Genomic DNA, 19,118 nt, shown 5'->3' with positions numbered 1-19,118 from the left:
GAAGTCCAAAATCTGAGGGCCATCACGGTCAGGTAAGGGCTCTCCTCTGGATCACAGACTTCTCATGCTCACATAGTGGAAGGGGCCAGAGAGCTCTGTGGGGTCTCTTTTATAAGAGCACTAATTCCATTCATGAGGGCTCCAACCTCCTAATTTAAGCTCCTCCTAAAGGTCCCATCCCCTACCATCTCATTGGGCATTAAGATTTTGCATATGAATTTTGGGGGGACACAAGCATTCAGACCATAGCAACAACATTCTGGGTATATTTTTATGTATTGATCTCCTTACTTGAAAAGAAAAGATGTACAGTGGTTTATACAGATACATAAAAATATGGTAAGTTAACATATTAAAGTAACTGGCACTTATTGAATTCTTATTACTCATTAGGTACCATGTAATTTCCTCAAAATAGTCCTATTAGTTAGATACTAATATTGACTTCATTTTATAAATGAGAACAAGGAATGTTAAAGAGGTGAAATAATTCACCTGAAGTTAACCAATAGGATGCAGGACTATTGGTTATGCAGGACTATTGGGATGCAGGACTGAAGCCCCCAAAAGCCAGGATAAATAAGAAGAGAAATAAGAGTATGGGCATTATTTTGTATGAGGAGTAAAATATACACTATGAATTACTATGTACTTGCTTTGGGCAGAACACAAATTTGAATTTAAACTTTCTATCAGATGTTGAAAAGAAAGAAATGTGATCAATCACTCTTCTTAATACCTATTCCTAGGACAAAGTCAATTACTCAACTACTATTGCCAGTATGATCAGTGAGAACATTTTACTTAGAGTCTTTGTGGAGAGGACCCTGCATAATTATATGTATATAAAAGTGAATGTAGCTGAACATTTTCATCTAGGCCATGCATTTTATTCTTAATTCTTATAATAAGCCTATGTTTTCAGTGCTATTATTATCCTCATTTGACACATAGCCAAACTGTGACTTTAGATACTAACCAACATGCCCAAGGTCGCTGAGCTAGTAATGGTAATGTTGAGATGTAAACTCAGGTAGTCAGATGCAACTTGTAATCATTGTGTTATGCTGCCTGCAATGACCGATTTATTAGCAGCCTTACAGTAGTTTTGTGGTGCTGTTTTTATAGCATCATTAAATATAAGCATCACTCCAAAGTATAATGCAGTAAAAAAAAAAATTGAGAGACAATATGAGTGTAGACAGAGAAGTATACAGCTGAATCTTGCTAGGCAAAAACCTCTCAGATATTACAATGGTTGTAGCCTTCCCATAAACATAAATACCATCTATTTCTTATATTCAACTTCCCCAGGGAGGCAATGGCCTTAAAAATGCTCTGTACCCCTAACTGGTTTGGCTCAGTGGATAGAGCATCGGCCTGCAGACTGAAAGATACCAAGTTTGATTCCCGTCAAGGGCATGTACATTGGTTGCAGGCTCATCCCCAGTAGGAGGTGTTCAGGAGGCAGCTGATCAATATTTCTCTCTCATCGATGTTCCTAACTCTCTATCCCTCTCCCTTCCTCTCTGTAAAAAAAATAAATAAAATATATTTTTTAAAATGCTCTGTAAAGGGAAACATTTTTTAAAGTTGATAAATAATGGTTGCAGGGGTCCTCAAACTTTTTAAACAGGGCGCCAGTTCACTGTCCCTCAGACTGTTGGAGGGCCAGACTATAGTTTAAAAAAAACTATGAACAAATTCCTATGCAAACTACACATATCTTATTTTGAAGTAAAAAACCAAAACGGGAACAAATACAATATTTGTATTTGCATGTGGCCCGCGGGCCGGTAGTTTGAGGACCCCTGGTTTAGAGAAACAGATGACTTGCAAATTTTTTTTTCAGATTTCCTTCATCAGTACATTTCAGATTGTCTAACTCTGAACAAGAGTATAGTTTGCCTGTTTTCAATTGAATGCAAATGCCTTTGCTCAAACATATATCTTTGGAAGGAGATAGTTGACATTTCATGTGAAAACAGTTGCCTACCAAAGATAGTAAGGACCCAAATGTCACTTCTGCTAGAAGGTTATGGAGTCTGTAAACCATGCTAATATTCTGCTTATGATGGATAAATATTATTTTATATTACATAAACACATAGGTAGCCAAAGTCCCACAATTCTGTTCCAAATACTATGGCAAAATAATGTTAGTCTAAAAGTTTCCTGTCTCAGGGGGTTGGGGGGTCAGCACCCTGATCTTGTTAAAGAATTACTACATACCTTTGAGCAATGCTATCCTTTCTCTCTTTTTATGTGCTTTCAAAAAGTTTTGTTTGTTTTCAAGACATCTACCAAAGTAATGGCTTCAGATGCAGAATAATGAAATTATAGACCTCTCTTCTGGCAAGAATCAGATCAGGTTACAGTTTGGGTGATCTATTAAAGCCACCTCCAAAGGATGCAGGTGTGAATTAGCGCAACTTCTTGCTACCTGGTCTGGGATTTACCCTACTTACAAACTAATAAATAAGGCTGCTACTGCTTCATGAATGCTGCTGAAAGACACAAGACTCCCAAGACTTTATTACTTACAAAGCAAGCAGGATACCACCAATATGTTAGCATCCTTTCCTCCTGGACCCCCAGGTCCCACAGTAGTGATGCAGACAGCCCAGATTGATGTTACACCTGTAATGGCTTTGCCTTATAGCCAAGGAGCACTGAGACTGGGAACCGACTGTTTTACAGCAAACAATAAGCAAGCCTACTCTTTGTCTCAGCAGGGGACATTATCTCATCCCTCAAGGTGGCTCACTATAAACATAACACTGAAGAATTGTCCCGTAGAGTAGTTAGAGCCTTGAATTCATTGCATGCTCAGCAAGATAATAGAAGCAACAGAGACCCAAGAGTGTCTCCCTATATCTCTTATCTGGAGTTCTCCGTTCCCTTTGTTCAATGGATGTGCTTCTTCTAAAGATACTGGTGGTCCATTTCATTCTTATACTTTATTCCTTATTCCAATTCTTTTATTTCCTCTTTTTTTTTCTGAGTTAGGTAAAGAGGAACACCCTGCAAAGAGGAAGCTGTCATAATTACCTACTTCGCCTAAATACAAATTAAATTATTTACCTTGAAATATATGCTAGCAAAGTTGAGAAAGAAATAATCAACTATATTTAAGTTGCATGCAAATTTAGAAGCACTGAGAGATTAGATAGGATATTTCCAGACTAACTTTAGGTAATATTGTAAAGAAGACCTCTAATTGCGTGGGAAATTGGACAAGGTAAATTCTATACTTTCAACTTTATGTTTCTTTGCTATTGTGAAGGGTGAACACCAAGTATAAACTTACAGAGTTATCTCTAAGTGTCCTTATCCATCCGGTCTTTTGGAAAATAATAGTGTTACTCAGTAGTTAGTATTTGTTGACAGTAGGTTAATATTATTGGAATGACTTTTCTATCATATCCCAATGCCCTCTCTTCCACAAGCAGAACAAGTTCTAAGAGCCCTATTTTCCCACAGAGCACTAGTAATTCTTATATATTCATTTTAGTTTTAAAGACATTTACTAACATATTAAACATAAATAAATAGCAACATAACTAGAAAGAATTATTATCTTTAGAAAGGAGAGGGGTGAGGAGGAAGTTACAATAAATTTTATTTGACCTCATGCAACAACTCTGCATTAAGATATAGATATTTTATAAGTTGTGTGCTTGAATTAGAAAAAAAAAATAGGACTCTTGGATGCCAGAATTTCTGTTTAAACTAAAATATGTGAGCTTGTTGCCTAAGATGTATTTTAATATAACACTCTTTGTGGCTCTGGTGTTTCTAGAATGATTTCTTCATACTGTACCAGGTATAGATAAGTTTTGGTGAAATCAGATGATCTAATGCTGGGGTATTATTCAACTTTGAGTTTATAAATATAGCCTTATATAGAAGTTTTCTTTTGCCACTGAAATTTTGTATTATTTTCTTGATTTTATAACTACATTGAACTCTTGTTTAGATATTATCTGAAATCAACAATCCAAGGATTTCAGTTCCAAAGCACATCAGACTATAAAACAGGTATAATTAAATACCTGAATCCCTTAGATTAAAAAAAATAAAGAGAATGTGCTTAAGATAAAGCTGCCTTGAGGCTCCAGAAAGTTACAGGTTAGTGGGTTTTATAAGACTACCTAGAATTTAAAGCGAGTGTGTGTGTGTGTGTGTGTGTGTGTGTGTGTGAAAGAGAGAGAGAGAGAGAGAGAGAGGGAGAGTGAAAGAGTGGTTACCATAGCAATGTCACATCTAATGGTGCTTATGCTACTTCTGAGATCTCAAGCACCTTCTTCCAGGGACACATTGACCAACACAGCTTGTTATGGGAAGTTTTATGCCTAATGTTAGTCTTGCAGGGAAAAAAATATATTTCAATATGTGAGGAACATGCATACACTCACGCCCACATACATACATACACAGTATTAATTTGCAATAATCATTTATTATAAAGCAGTTAACTCATTTTCTTTTTTCGATATTTTTAAATATCACATTGTTTTGCTAAACTTTAAGGAAAATTAAAAATAATAGAGTTCTATTGATATAAGGACATGGAGGTGTTTTTGATTCTTCCCTGAGAGTCACTAAACTTATGTAATTTTTTTATTGGAATAACACTTTGACCTTGTGATCATTAATACAGAAATTCAGATGTTATCTGTCTGAATAAATTATATTTTAACTCCTGGCCAGAAAAAAAACATGTGAAATTCCTGTTTGTTTGCTTTAAAAAACAAAAAAACAAAAAACAAACAAAAAAAATCACACCTCTTATTTAAATAAAAACACACTTTAGAAAAAATATTTGAGCTAAATAGTAGAGAATATAGACCATTATTGATCTTACAAAATAATTAAATAAATATTAAAGAAAATATGAATATAAAACAAATACATATTATTTTAGTGTAGAAGAAAATACCTTTTCTATGTCTTCTTTCAGATGAATTTAAGAAACTAGATGGGTCTCAACCCTAAATTTTTTGTTTGTTTTGCTTTTGCAACCCTAAATTTTTGTTAGACAACCGGAAAAAATGTATCAATCAATATCTTATTTTTTAATGGTTTCAGATAGTCTATAATAAAGATTTTTAAAGGCTTTTTTTCTTATTGTACAAACACTTGGAGTATACACTCAAAGCCAATGTCAAAATCAGAATGTACCTAAAATAAGGCTGAAAATATATATATATATATATATATATATATATATATATATATATATATTTGCCTTTCTTGTTCTACATAAATGAATATATTTACTTATTTGCCATTTAAATCTTGCCTGCTTGTGAAAAAAAGACAATATGAATGATGCATGGAACTTAGGATGTTACTAATGTAACTTGGATTCCAACGCCAAAATTTAATAATTGTTCAGAACTCAATATAGACTGTCATCAATAGAAAAAATATATTTTACCTCAAAGCTTGTTGTTACTTGGATCACAAACCACAGTTTCATACAGAAACAATGTAACACATACAGTTTTGGCTCCCTAGAAGGCTCATAACGTCTATTTGTTCTAGGATATAGCGCAACTGCTTTAGACTTGCAATAAGATGTAACTGGCTCTACTATATATGAAATCAACCATAAAGCTGAAGAATAGATCATTTTATTACAAATGCTAATACTTGAGAAATTAGATTTTTGTTTCAGCAAAATAATAGATTAATAAGAACTTTTTGGAGCTTTGGCAGAATTTTTAGAGTCCTTTAAAAAATGCATTTATTCAATAAGTATTTAGGCAGCACATAATCTAAGCCAGGTGTTGTTCTAGGAACTTTAGAAGTAAACAAGATTGATAAGGTTCCTAAAACTTTATTACAATGGCAGAAATAAATAATATACAAGTAAACAACAACAAAAATAATTTTGTACTGCCATATATGATGAAAATCCATGAGCTATATGGTGTGATACAGAATAACTGGTCACTTAAGACAGGGGTCACTTAGTACAGATACAGCAGAGATTGTTGAACAAATGATGTTGACTGATGCTCGAAAGATGAAATGGAAGATATATATATGCCTAATATACAAAATGTTCCTTCAGGAGTTCAAGCACCACTATGACATGCACTAACCACCAGGGGCAGTGCGGAATGAAGGAAGGCCCTGCCTGGCAGCAGGCAGCTGGGGAAGGGAGGCTCAGGCTGGCAGCTGGAAACCCCTAGGGATCCTACCTATGCACGAATTTTGTGCACTGGGCCTCTAGTATCATAAAAACAAGGAGTAATAATGTAAATGACCAGGACTAAAAGGGGGCCAGTGTGGCTGGTGCTGGGGGAGGGGGAGAATGCTTTGAAACAATAAGCAGATCAAGCAAGGTTCTACAGACTATGGTGAGTATTTTATTGAGAGTAAAATATAAATCACTGAAGCTAAGATAAAAAGCTCTTGAATGGTACAGTAAAGCCATCAGACTATAAGGCCAATTTTTACTATAGACTATTAATGGTCAGGCCCCTTACTCATGAAAAAAGGCAGTGTTTGGATTACTTTTTTATTTATTTATTGTTTTTAGCTATGTTCCTTATTCACCACTCTAATTCACAATCTTAACATTTTAAAAATGTTCACGTTGGAGCCATGTAGGGAATGGACTGGGTGATATTAGGAAGCTCTTACTGTAATTCAGGAATGATATTATGGTATACTGGGTACAGAGGTGGAAGTTGGGATGGAGTATAGGGGTGACAGTTGGGATGAAGAGAGGTGAAAGAGCTCTCTATATATTTCTTAGGTTATTAGGAAGGATAGAAACTAAAGATTACTCCCAGATTTATTATTTTAGCAACTAGATGCATGCTATTGGCATTTATAATAGTTGAGGATTCAGGAAGAGGACTAATTTAAGGAGATGGGGTGGAGAGGAAAAATTTTATTTGGGGAATATTAATTCTGAGGTGGTTATTAGACTTTCTACTGCAGATGTCAGATAGGCACATAGATAAGTTAGTCTGCAGCTTAGTATAGAATTGGCATGTTTTGTTTTAGCCGGAACTGATATCTTGACAAATGTGTATGATTCATGAATAGCAATATAATATTGGCCCAAACTGGGATAATTATGAGGGTAAAGGGTGCTACTAATAATTACTCAGGGACAACTGGTAAAAACTAGGACTGTATGGTTAACCATTAATGGAGAGAGCAAAATTGTTGGACATATTTGAAAGGAAGTATTTCCGGTGAGGAATACAAAATCTAAAATAGAAAGTGAAGCAAAGGATCATGACAGACAGTTTAAAAGTGGTGGAAACTTTGGATTTTATCAGGAGCAGAGGGTATATGGGAAAGAGTAGATAATTGTAGAGTAGGACTAACGGCTTTCTTCTTAAACTTATTCAACATTCATGGCTATCCCTTTCTTTGATATATATATATATGCCTAATATGCAAAGTGTCCCCTCAGGAGTTTGACTGACTGGGAGTTTGATCACTCACTATGACATGTGCTGACCACCAGGGGGTGGCACAGAATGAAGGAAGGCCCCAACTGGTGGCTGGCAGGTGGGGAAGGGAGACCCCCGGCCAGCAGCCACTAAGGACCTCACCATGCACAAATTTCATGCACTGGGCCTCTAATATATATATATATATATATATATATATATATATATATATATACACATAATTAGTATCAAACCTATGCTTATCTCCATGATGTAGATCATTTTTTATTTATTAACAAAATGAAGAACATAAGAGAACTGGGGTGAAGCAGTGGAAAGATGTAGAGAAGAAAAATAAAAGATAAAGTACAAAGATTTTTTTAAAGGAGTTTCTGGGTATACAGGAGAAATTTGTGTCTGGGGAAATAAAACTTCTAGAGGACAACATATAAATATGGGATAAAATAATATATATTATAACACGATAGCTATTTGAAGACAGTGGAGGCAACAGGTCTCATGTGCTAAGATCTCAGAAAAAAAAAAGGAAAATTTATTGAGTTGAGTCCTATACTCAACAAAGTATTTCCCACCTGGTTCATTTGTAAATTTGTGTAAAAGGATTCAGAAGCTAAATAGAAAGCCTAGTCCTTATTACAGACATACTAGCCTAGATTTAAAAAAAAAAAGTCACCTTTTATTTAAGAAAACAACATTCCCAGAGAAAAGAACCAAAGAAATGTACTATGTTAAATTTTCTCTCAAAAAATTTTTTTTTCCAGTTCCCAACCTTCCTATGCCTAGGGAAAGAAGTAAAGAAATTGATCAAGAAGCAGTTGATAATGCTAAATAATAGATTAAAGGTTTTACCTGGCTCATAGTTCTGAAGACATAAAACTTGGAATTAAAGTCTCTTTATAAAGGAGAGACCATGGTAATACCTCAGGCTTTCCGTTGAGACCACGGCATGGCTACACTGTAGGAGGAAGGGAAAATTAGAAATAGCAGGACATCACAAAGCTAAAACAAAGCTCAAATAATACCAATGTTTAATTGTATTAAAATGGTTTTCTCATATCTATTTGCTGCCAGAAGGTGATTAACTTCTCTCTAGAGGAAGATAACTTCAACCTGAGTGTCTATCATTTTTTTCAAATACAATGTCTGAGAGACATTTTGAAACTATGAGTCTTTCCAGGAAATGAGACCCAATGACAGAAAGCCATGAGGAAAATGTACACAATAAAACAGACTCATAGATAATACATATGTTGCAGTCATCCAAACTAGACTTTCAAATAACTATGATTAATATATTAAATTGACAGAGTTATTTGAAATATGGTAAATATCACAAGAAAATTTGAATATATAATAAATAATAAAATAGGAATTCCCAAAGTAAAAAATTACAATAACCTAACACCGTTAAAGTGGGTTTAACAGGAGAGAGAGGACGATAGAGAGAGGATTAGTAAATTAGAAGATCAAACAGTAGGAAATATTCTGATTGCTGTATTGGAAAAAAAAATGAGAACACAGTAAATGGCATGAGACATCTGGACGCTGGTAAATAGGATTAAGATAATGTGTATTTGGAATCCCATATGGAAATGAGAAACATAAAACCATATCATTAGAAAAGACTATAGGCCCGGTGCACAAAATTCCTGCACTTGGGGGGGTGGGGCTCCCTCAGCGAATGTGAGAGAGGGCAAGGCCAGGCCGAGGGACCCACTGGTGCACAATCGGGGCTGGGAAGGGACACAGGAGGTTGGCCATCCAGGGAGGGACCATGGAAGGGCTCCAGGGTGTGTCCAGCCCATCTCGCTCAGTCCCGATCAGCAGACTCCAGCAGCAAGCTAACCTACTGGTTGGAGCGTCTGCCCCCTGGTGGTCAGTACACGTCATAGCAACTGGCCAACTGGTGGACTGTCTACCCTCTAGTGGTCAGTGCACATCATAGCAAGCAGTGGAGTGGCCTTAGCATATCATTAGCATATTATGCTTTGATTGGTTGAATGGATGACCGAACAACTGGACACCTAGTATATTAGGCTCTTACTATATAAGATATTTCAAAGAATATTTCAAAACCTATGAAATACATCAAATCACATAAACAGGGTACCCAAAGAAGATATATACAAGGAAAACCAGATATAGGCACATTAAAGTCAAACTGCTAAAAACCAAAGGCAAAAATAAATTCTGAAAACAATCAGAAAAAAACAGACTTTTCAACAGAAATCAGAGAAGTCAGAAGACAGTTGTGTTAGTTTGCTAGGGCTACTTTAACAAAATACCACAACTGGGCTTACTTAAAGAAACAGAAACTTACTGTCTCAGTTCTGAAGGTTAGAAGTCTAAAATAAAGGCATACAAGGGGGCATGTTCCTTCTGAAACTTGCAGATGAATCCTTCCCTAATTCTTCCTAGCTTCTGATTACTCCCTGGCAATCTTCGGCATTCTGTGGATTATTTATGTATTGCTCCAATTTTACACCTCCATATAGCATTCTCTTTGTCTCTTTATGTCTTCCCTGTGTGTTTGCTCATCTCTGTGTCCAAATAGTTCCTTTTTATAAGAACACTAATCATATTACTTTAAAGTTCACTTTAATGACTTCATTTTAACTTGATTCGCTCTATAAAATCCCTACTTTCCAAAAAAGGTCATATTCGGAGGTGCTGGCAGATAGAACTTCAACATATCTTTTTTGGGTATACAATTTAACCCATAAAAACAATAAAATGCAATCTTTGAAAAGCTGAGAACAAAAAGCTCACCTGAAATGTATAACCAGTGAAAATATGTAGAAAACTTAAGCTAAATAACAACATTCAGAAAAACAAAAGCTGAGAGAATTCATTGACAGCACACCTGAAGGAAAAAATCTAAACAGGAAGTCTTCAGTCAGTGGAAAAAGACCCCATGTGGAAAGCATTTCATAAGTCAAGACAGAAGAGCAACAAAAGGTGCATGTCAATTAATAATGCTTGTATAAAAAATAATAAAAATAATATTTCATGGGTTTTAAAATTCACATAGAATTCACATAAAATTCACAATAAAAGACTTGAAAACAGTAGCAGAGAAGTTGAAAGACAGGTAAGAGAAAATAAACTGTTTTCAAATTCTTACCTTGTGTAGGAAGCAGTTAAAGGGGAAAACAAAATTTTCTTCAGTAAGTCATGTATAGACCTTGTAATTTACAGAATAATCACTAAAAGTAATAATACCCAAGAGGTCTATATAAAATAAAAATGAAATAAAAGTATATAAATAATTTTTTTAAAAAATTAAAGGAAGGAATAAAGTTGGAGCTAAGAGAAAACTAAGAGTAAAATAATAGATATAAACTCAAATACGTGTATCAATGGTTACATTAAAAGCAAATAGAGATCATATTCAAATTAAAATAATAAAAAGGAATGGCTACATAAATGTAATGACTATATGTTACTTATAAAGTATAGTGAGGCATACATAAAGATTAAAGTAAAAGAATGAAAAAATAGACGATACAAACACTAAATCTTTGTATAGGTATGTTAATACCAGACAAAGTAGATCTTAAAGCAGGAAATACTACTAGAAACAAAGAAAAAACAATTAATCATTTGCATTTGAATCAATTTAAGAGACATAAGATTCTAAATTTATTACATATAAAAATCTAACCTTAAAACATATAGAGGAAAACACTTAAAGAAATAAAAGAAGGAATAGACAATGGGAGGAAGATTTTAATGGATAACTCTCAATAGCTGATAAAATAGGCAGACAAAAGTAGTGAAGATATATCACAGTAATTAGTATGCGTGATTTAATGGAAACTGTACAGTATAACCATGGAATACACATTTCTTCAATTAGATATGGGTTGTCGATAAAAATAGATCATATACTAGACCATATAATAATTCTTAACAAATCTATAGCCATGCATAGTATGTTCTCTATACCAGGTGAAATGAAAGAAGAAAATGAGATAATAATATCTCTAAGTATTTAGAAACTAAGCAACATACTTCTAAATATCACATGATTAAAAAAGGAAGTCACGAAAAGGAGAACCTGGCTATGATGATCAACTAAACGCTGTCTCCGTGTCATTCCTTCGACGACTCCGTCCACACCTATGGGAACCCCTGGACCTGCTGGGGATGGACTCCAACATGAAAACACTTTCAGAGTGCTTGACTAATTTTTCTTGTGATGAAGTATTTAGAACTTTAACTGTAACGTCAGCTGCTCTTCAAACTCGAGAGAAAGCAACATATAACTGACTATGTGCGAAAACGAGTTCAGGTAGGAATATGACTACTCTATCTAGAGTTTGTCCTTGTGGTTTATTAATAGTCATCACAAATGCTGGCCTCACGGGAAACCATCTTTGAATCAATTCATTTTTTTATTTTCTTTTATCTTCTTTTTTCTTTTCTTTTCTTTCTTTTTATTTATTTTTTCTTAAATTGTCCTCTCTTGCCTTTAAGAGCCCTATACTCAGGGCGGCCCTCCTAAACTGAGAGGGAGGTTGCTATATGTCCTGCCAGACTCCCCTGTTATACTGAGCACAGGTGAGCTCGAATCAATTTAAATGGGAGGCCAGTGCAGATGGGGACAAATTAATTCTTGGAATCAGAGCAACCTATCCCTCTGCAGATCCTGTTAATACTTCAGCTTTGATAATGTTAGGTCATAACTTTTTAATAATAAATCTGGTACCATTTTTTAAAAAAAGGAAGTCACAATGATAGTACAAAATATTTTGAAAATTGAAAGCAGCAAGAGACAAAGACTCATTACACATGATACTGAATAAAATTTAGAGCAGACTTTTCATCAGACATCATGAAGTCTGAAGATAACAGATGAAAGAAAAAAAGGAACCATCAACCAAAAATCTTATTTCTGACAAAACAATCCTTTGAAAATGAAGAGGAAATGAAGACATTCATAGAGAAATAAAAATGGAGAAAGTTCATTGCTAGCAGACCGGCCCTCTAAGAAACACTAAAAGAAGTACGCCAACCTGAAATAAAAGGAACTAGACAGTAACTGGTAAGCATGTAAAAAAAAACAAAGAGCAAGAGTAAAGGTATCAATGTAAGTACACATGCAAGAAAGTGTAATGTATTTTATTATTGTGACTCCTTTTTTTTTCTTGAATCTGAGTTAAAAGACAACTTCCTAAATCAATAAATACAAGTCTAAATGATGGGCACACATTATATAAAGATGTAATTTGTGAAAATAGCAGCATACAAAAGAGAGGAAAATGGAACTTTATAGAAGCAGAGATTTTGTATACTAGTTTAACAAAATTGGTATTACTCTAAACTACATTATTATAAATTAAGATGTTAATGGTAATCCTTAGAGCACAACTAAGAAAATAAACATTATATGCTTATACAATGGAAAAGAAATGAAACAATTAAAAACTTTATGCTTCAAGGGACACTATCAAAACAGCATAAGACAAAACTGGAATAAAATATTGGCAAATCATATATTTGATAAGGATATGGTATCCAGCATATACAAAGAACTCTTATAAATTTGTACATATCCCTTTTTAATAACTAAAAAATAAAAAGACAAGTAACACAATTTTTAATATGGGCAAAGGGTATGAAGAGACATTTCTACAAATAATATACACAGATGGATAAAAACACATAAAAAGATGCTCAATATCATTAGTAATAGAGAAATGCATATCAAAACAAAATTCAACACCAGTTTACATGCACTGGGGTAGTTATAGTGAAAAACAAACAAACAAACAAAAATGTTAGTGAGGATGGGAAAATATTAGAGTTCTCATACATTGCTTGTGGGACTGTAAAATGATGCAGCCACTGTGGAAAGTGATTAGTCACTTCCTCCAGAAGTTAATCATAGGGTGATCATATCACCCCAAAATTCTAATCCTAAGTATGTACCCATAAGAATTAAAAGCAGCTGTTCCTATGAAAACTTGTATGCCATGTTCACAGCAGAATTGTTCATAACAGCCCAAAGTGGGAACAACCCAAATGTGCATCAACTGGTGAAAAAAAGAAAAGTATAGCCATGTAATGAAATATTACTTAGTCCTACAAGTAATGGAGTACTAACACATGTTACAACTTGATGAACCTTAAAAACATTACACTAGGTGAAAGAAATCAGGCACACAATACCAGATATTGTATGATTCCATTTATTTGATATGTTCAGTTGTGCCTATTGTCCTCAGGTGATAACTTGATGTACTCCCTTTCATGCTTAAAGTCATTCTCATTCTAATAACAATTCACAAGATCATCCTATCCTTGTGTAGAACGTGGAGTAGTGTATCAAATATGTTTGATTCACCTAAGGCAGTGGTTGGCAAACTGCGGCTCGCGAGCCACATGCGGCTCTTTGGCCCCTTGAGTGTGGCTCTTCCACAAAATACCACGTGCGGGCGCGCATGTACAGTGCGATTGAAACTTCATGGCCCATGTGCAGAAGTTGGTATTTTGTGGAAGAGCCACACTCAAGGGGCCAAAGAGCTGCATGTGGCTCGCGAGCTGCAGTTTGCCAACCACTGACCTAAGGGAACAGAGTAGTGGTACAGAATAATTTAGATCAGGCATTTCTCCAGGATGCATTTGATAGCAAGTCATTCCAAGCAGACTTAATGGGGCCAAGGACTGAGCCAAAACAACCAAAAAGAACAACACACAAGGAATAACAATAAATTATTGGACGAATTCTCTTAAACTGTAAAGTATAATTATACATTTGATGATCATGACCCAGAAAGTATGAGGAAGTGAAATCTTCCAATAATGCCTGTCTCCCTTTGAAAAAGTAAAAGAATGCATTTTATATTTTAAAAAATAGTCCCAGGTGGTTCTGTATATGTTGACAACATTTTTTTATGATTCACTTTGTCTGATCTTCTTCATTAGTTCTAATTAGACACTTTTAAATAAGAGGATTTTTTTCTATATGAATACACATTATTTACAAATGTATATGCATTATTTGTGGGAACTTTGTACATATCCCCTTTTCATTCAGGTATTCTAGAAAATAAAGCACACCATTCCTTACCTTTTCTATTATGCATTTCATATCAAGAAATGCACTATTAACTTTTTAAAATTCTATTAATAAAACAAAATAATGTGTATGTTCATTCATAAGTAAGACTTAGCATGTGTTTGATGTGTCCAATTTTATCTCAAATAATTACCAAAGTGAGTTTTTTGTGCTGAATATTTAAAAATTTGATCATAGGTTAAATCTAACCCTATTATTTGCATTAGTGTATTCTAAAATATGAATTATTAAGTTGATTGCATCATTGTAACAAAAGGCAATATGAAATATCTTCTTTGCCCTAGAGTATTATGAATCTTTTTTTCACCCTACTTTGAACACTACTAAATATATGTAGAATATTTTGATAATGGGGACAATATATACATTATACTTACACTAAAAAAAAACAATACCATTGCAATTTCACTTTTTCCTCTGTGATCAAAATCTAAAAATATAATTCAGAAAATTTGGAATCTTTAAATATTTATGGAATCTTTGCTTTGCAATCTCTCCTTATTTTGAGCCCATGTTGCAAAACGAATTTTTCATCAGTGTTTAAAACTATTTGTCTTATTCCTGGCCCAGAAAAGAACTGACTCACATTACTGTGTTAAGGCTTGTTTGCCAGTCATTCTCTAGGAAGATAGCATCTGGAATTACTCCAAAAGTATCCATGAGGGTCCCCTCACCCATCCTCCAGCTACATAGGAAGACCAACTTCTTCCTTTCAGGAGGTAAAGAAATAATAGAGAAATGCAGCTTATATAAAATTTCCTTAAGGTGAGGAAAAAAAGAAAAATCAAATGCCATTTTGTCAACTCTTCCCAAGGTGAGCACTACAGGAAAAGTGAAGAGAGAACAAGAAAACAGACATGAATGCCTTTGTATTACATTCATAAGGAATTGGTCTAGAACAGTGATGGCGAACTTATGACACACGTGTCAGAGGTGACATGCAAACTCATTTTTTTGGTTGATTTTTCTTTGTTAAGTGGCATTTAAGTATATAAAATCAATATCAAAAATATAAGTCTTTGTTTTACTATGGTTGCAAATATCAAAAAATTTATATATGTGACATGGCACCAGAGTTAAGTTAGGGTTTTTCAAAATGCTGACACGCCGAGCTCAAAAGGTTTGCCATCACTGGAAGGAGCCTATACTGAAGGAGAAAAACAAAGTTGGAAAACTGACACTACCTGACTTCAAGTGTTACTATAAAGCTACAGTACTCAAGACAGTGTGGCATTCGAGAAAGAATTAGACAAACAAATTGATGAACGAGAACAGAGGCCACAGAAATACTCCCATATAAATTTAGTCCACTGATCTTTGACAAAGGAGCAAAGACAATTAAATGGAGAAATGACAGTCTTTTCAACAAATGCTGCTAGAAAAACTGGCCATCCACATGCAAATAATGAATCTAGAAACAGACCATACAACCCTTACAAATATTAACTTAAAATAATCATCGATCTGAATGTAAAATGCAAAACTATGGAACCTCTAAAGATAATATAGGAGAAAATCTAGATGTCCTTCAGTTTGACAATGTCTTTTTAGAAACAACTAAGAACAAAACAAAACAAAACGTGATCTGTGAAAGAAATCATTGCTAAATTGTACTTAATTGAAATAAAATAAAAATCTGCCCTTAAAAAGACACTACCAAGAGAATGAGGAGATAAGCTACAGGTTAGGAGAAAACATTTGCAAAATGTATATCAGATAAAGAACCCTTATCCATAAAATATGTAAAACTCTTGAAACTCTACCTAAGGAAACAAATAACTAAATTTAAAAATGAGCAAAAGATCTGAAGAGAAACTGTACCAAAAAGGTATGCAAATACAAAATAAGCATTTGAAAAAATGTTCCACATCATATGTCATTAGTGAATTGCAAATTTAAAAAAGGATTACCTCACCTATTACCATGATGAAAATTCAAAACACTGATAATACCAAATGCAGGAGAGGATATCCTGTAGAGCAACAGAAACTCTCAATCATTGCTGGTGGGAATGCAAAATGGTGCAGCCATCTTGGAAGACAGTTTCTTACAAAACTAAAATACATTTACTATACAATCCAGAAATTGTGCTACTTGATATTTGCCCAGAAAGTTAAAAAATTATGTCTACACAAAAACCTGAACATGGATGTTTATAGCTGGTATATTCATAATTGACTAAACCTGGAAGCAACCAAAACATCCTTCAGAGGGAGAATGGATTTATAAACTACTAGAGGCCCGGTGCACGCAGTTCATGCACTCAGGGTGGGGGAAACCCTCAGCCCGGCCTGCACCCTCTTGCAGTCCAGGAGCCCTTGGGGGAAGTCCGACTTCATTTGACTGCCTTCAGTCAGACATCCCTAGCGCTACCATGGAGGCCAAAGAGGCTCCTGCCACCACCACTGTACTCGCTTCTGGCTGAGCAGTGCTCCCACTGTGGGAGAGCACTGACCACCAGGGGGCAGCTCCTGCATTGAGTGTCTGCTCCCTGGTGGTCAGTGTGCATCATAGCAACAGGTTGTTCTGCCATCTGGTCTATTTGCATATTAGCCTTTTATTATATAGGATTATACATCTAGACAGTGGAATATTATTCAACACTAAAAAGAAAAGAGCTATCAAGCCATGAAAATACATGGAAGAAACTTAAAGATATATTTCTAACTGAAAGAAGCCATCTAATTAGGCTATCTACTGTATGATTCCAACTATATAATATTCTGGAAAAAGCAAAATTAATGAGACATTAAAACATCAGTGGTTGCCTTGGCCAGTTGCTCAGTGGTTAGAGCATTGGCCAGCAGACCAAAGAGTCATGGGTTCCATTCCCAGCCAAGGACATGTACCTTGGTTGCAGGCTCAATCCCTGGCTCTGGTCAGGATGCTAATGGGAGGCAACCAATCTATGTGTCTCTCTTACATCAAAATTTTTTCTCCCCCACTCTCTCTCTCTCTCAAAAAAAAAAATTAATGGAAAAAATAACCTCAGGTGAGGATAAAAACAACAACAACAACACAACAGTGGATACCAGGCATTAGCGGGGAGAAAGGAATGAGTAGATAAACCATAGAGGACTTTTAAAAAAATGTTGTTATTGATTTTAGAGCTAGGGATAGGAAAAAAGAAGGAGAGAGAGAGAAACATCAATGAAAGAGAAACATAGATCAGCTGCTTCCTGCATGACCCCTACTGGGGATCAACTCCACAACCTGGGCATGTGCCCCAACCAGGAATTGAACCAGCAACCTCTTGGTGCATGGGATGATGTTCAACCAACTGAGCCACACTACCCAGGGCTACAGGATTTTTAAGGCAATAAAACTACTCTGAATGATACTATAACGGTTGATACATGTCATTAGGCATTTATCTACAACTGAATGTGCAATAGGACAAGTAAACCCTAATGTAAACCATGCAGTTTGAGTGGTCATGATGTGTCAGTGCTGGTTCATCAGTTTCAAGAAGTGCACCACTGTGGTGTAGGGTGTGAGAGTGGGGTGATTCTGAGGTGGTGAGGCAGGAAGCATGTGGAACTCTCTGTCCCAGGTTTACTGTCAACCTCAAACTTCTAAAAAATAAAGTCTATTTTTAAAAACTCCTAGTTTTTTCTTCCACCTTTAGTTTTACCTAGCAATGAAAAGGGAGTTATTCCTGAAGCCCAGCTACTGAAGAAAGGAAGCAACAGGCTATTGTTGCCTATCACCAGCTTTCAGATAGTCAGTCAGTCAAAGTCAGCTTTGTCCTTGACTCAAAGTCAGCTACAGTGCTGTCCGTCCTGGGCTTGGTAAAATTGTATCTGAAATTGCACTCCTTTCATAGTCCTGCCTACCAACTCTCTATTTGTATTTGTGGGTTTCATTTTACTTTTTCCTGAGTCTTTCTCCAGACAAGTTCTGGTTTATTCTATTCTACAGCTTTTTATTCCCTTTATTAAGTGGACCTAAGTTAGAAATCAATAGGAAGAAGCAAACAAAAAAAAAAAACATGGAGAGAGCTCCTTAGAATTATTTTTTCATACATAAATTTTTAAAACATGACATTGTGTCATATTATGTATAATAAAGTTGTTTTCCATGGGGATGTGGGTTAACGGTTCTGATATTACTATACATGTATACTGGAATTGAACAATAAAGAAACAGATGGCAGATGGTAGAAGCTAGGTTTCTTGCTGTTGATGTGAAAGTTTATAGATGATCAAGGGGAGGCATCTAGAATGATCCATGTGATAATAGAGTGGGAGATATAATTATAAACTCATGTTTAGCTTAATATAAACACATATGGTTACATATAGAAATATTTCTAGATATGTGTATATATAGTTATTAGTGTACATACATATTGTATATATATATATATTTCCTTGCTTAGACAGCTGAAGGGTCCTAAAAACAACCAGTAGCCATCAGCACAGCTAGCAACCAGACTTGAGTTCTAATACTATACTCCAATGAAAGGAATCAGGAGAAATGGTTATTTCCAGGAGTGGGGACAGAAATATGCAAGATGAAAAGATGTGGCATGGCTGACCAGTGTGCTTCAGCGGATTGAGCATCGTCCTATGCACCAAAAGGGCACT

General features: G+C 35.1%; 1 non-coding gene across 1 annotated transcript; it reads right to left on the bottom strand.

Moving 5' to 3' along the window:
• Nucleotides 1–11,902: 11,902 nt before the first annotated feature.
• LOC139004753 (small Cajal body-specific RNA 11) lies at nucleotides 11,903–12,040 on the bottom strand. The gene has a single exon (XR_011470571.1). It is a non-coding gene; the product is annotated as a small Cajal body-specific RNA 11 (non-coding RNA).
• Nucleotides 12,041–19,118: the final 7,078 nt, after the last annotated feature.

Source organism: Myotis yumanensis, unplaced genomic scaffold (genome assembly GCF_028538775.1).
Source record: "Myotis yumanensis isolate MYYU_CA2020_CCGP unplaced genomic scaffold, mMyoYum1.0.hap1 SCAF_2, whole genome shotgun sequence".
In the NCBI taxonomy this organism is placed as follows: domain Eukaryota; kingdom Metazoa; phylum Chordata; class Mammalia; order Chiroptera; family Vespertilionidae; genus Myotis; species Myotis yumanensis.
Note: the sequence above shows the minus strand (reverse complement) of the source record. Positions and strands in the feature narration are given on the sequence as shown.